This window comes from Dromiciops gliroides, chromosome 6 (genome assembly GCF_019393635.1).
Source record: "Dromiciops gliroides isolate mDroGli1 chromosome 6, mDroGli1.pri, whole genome shotgun sequence".
In the NCBI taxonomy this organism is placed as follows: domain Eukaryota; kingdom Metazoa; phylum Chordata; class Mammalia; order Microbiotheria; family Microbiotheriidae; genus Dromiciops; species Dromiciops gliroides.
The window spans coordinates 7,227,549-7,229,841 of NC_057866.1; the positions used below are offsets into that span (position 1 = coordinate 7,227,549).

Genomic DNA, 2,293 nt, shown 5'->3' on the forward strand with positions numbered 1-2,293 from the left:
TGAATATTTTCACCCCTCCTCAAGCCTCTCCTGGGTCCCCATCCCTTCCCTGTCTCAGCTAAAAACCCACCTCATATTTCTCTTTTAAAATTTATTTATTTGTTTGTTTGTTTTTGTGGGGCAACGATGGTTAAGTGACTTGCCCAAGATCACACAGCTAGTAAGTGCCAAGTGTCTGAGGTCAGATTTGACCTCAGGTCCTCCTGAATCCAGGGCCAGTGCTTATCCACTGTGCCACCTAGCTGCCCTATTTTTATTTATTTAAAAAATTAAATTTTTTTCTCAATTAGATGTAAAGATATTTTTTGAGTTCCAAATTTTTCTCTCCCCCTCCCTTCCCTCACTGATTAGAGAGGGGACAGTCTGATAGAGAAGACAGGTGGGCATGGGGTCACCTGTGCATTTGTGGGGATATGGCTTTGGAAGAAGAGCCGTTTCTTCATGGGAGTTGGAAGTAAGGGAGGAATCTGGGTGATGTGGGAGAAGGGAAGCTCTCCCCAAGACAGAAAGCAATCTGATATAGGTTAAACATTACTATCATGTTAAACATATTTTTACATTAATCAGAACAAAAGGAAAACACACAAAAAATAATAAACTAGAACAATAACAAAAAAAGCAACAACAAAGGTGAAAATTGTATGCTTCAGTCTGCCTTCAGACTCCATAGTTCTTTTTCTGAATGTGGAGAGCATTTTCCACCATAAGTCTTTGTGGTGTTGTCTTGGATCATTGTATTGCTGAGAAGAGTTAACTCCATCACAGTTGATCGTCACACAATGTTGTTGATACTGTATACAACGTTCTCTTGGTTCTGCTCATTTCACTCAGCATCAATTCACTTAAGTCTTTCCAGGTTTTTCTGAAATCTGCCTGATCATCATTTCTTTTTTGTTGTTGTTGTTTGAATAAGTTGATTGTCTTAACCTGAAAATCTTCATAGAAAATTACAGATTTTGATGTTTTAACTGTTAGCCATGAACTCCTGGGCTCTGAGGAAACTTGCCTTCTTCTGAGCAACTCTGTCTTTCTTCTGCACAAGGGACTTTTCGGGGGGGGGGGGGAGTCCATCTTTTCTTTTTAACTTCCACTTGGGTTTCTTTCATACACTGGATTCTCCCTTATGCCAGCATGGGCTTTCTTGTACAACTCCTCTATCAGTTGGGAGTTATGTTGTTCTTTATATATTGTGAAAATTGTTTTTTTATAAGCATCTTCATCTTCTTCCATGAGATAATGCATATAATCTGCAACATTTTGGCCCATGATGTGTTTATGATGTACTTCAGCATTAAATTCTTTGCTTTCTGAATCATACCCAGGGAAGCATTTGGTACTGTGAGGAATAGACAGACCACCATCCACAGCTCCCTCAAGGGCTCCAAAGACTTTGTTTCTTTTGCTTTTTGTTTATTGTTTTTTGGTTTTGGTTTTTGGTGAGGCAGTTGGGGTTAAGTGACTTGCCCAAGGTCACATAGCTAGTAAATGTTAAGTGTCTGAGACTGGCTTTGAACTCAGGTCCTCCTGACTCCAGTGCCAGTGCTCTATCCACTGCGCCACCTAGCTGCCCCCAAAGACTTTGTTTCCAGTGGTAGTTCTGGCAAGACCTGCATCCAGGTAGCATGTAAAAGCGCCAGGCTGACCATCAATGCTTTCCACATTGTATTCATCTCCAGTCACTTCCACCTGACCTTCATAGATCTTGTCCATGCCAAACCTATTAAGAAGCCGTCAGGCCAGCAAAAGACCTGTGCAATAAGCAGCAATGTAATTTGTCAGGCCGACTTTTACACCATACTTTGGTAACTCACGGGCATAAGCTGCACAGACAATCATATCCCCTTCTATATGGGCATAAGCAATCTGGCAGATGATATTTCTTGTTGGTGACTTGATCATCTTGTATTTTGGTGTGTTATACTTGTTCTTATCCTGGATTACTAGCTGTTTCCGTGCATAATAATCAGTTTTTCCCTCTCGCCTTCTCCAGAATTTCACTTGGTACCTCTTGAAGTAGGCCTTATTCTTGACAACTTTAATGAACCCCATCCTGCAGAATGAGACCCGCTCCTTCGATACAGACCAGCCGGCCCTGCAGTGCTAGGGGGAAAAAAGGGCCTGCTCATCATTTCTTACTGCACAATTGTATTTCATCACATTCATCTACCACGACTTGTTCAGCCATTCCCCAATTGATGGGTTTCCCCTTGATTTCCAACTCTTTTGCCACCACAAAAAGAGCAGCTATAAATATTTTTGTACATGTGGGTCCTTTTCCCTTTTTTTTTTTTTT

At 41.2% G+C, this 2,293-nt stretch overlaps 1 pseudogene; it reads right to left on the reverse strand.

Moving 5' to 3' along the window:
• Positions 1–964: 964 nt before the first annotated feature.
• LOC122732706 lies at positions 965–2,049 on the reverse strand (annotated as a pseudogene).
• Between the last annotated feature and the right edge of the window lie 244 nt (positions 2,050–2,293).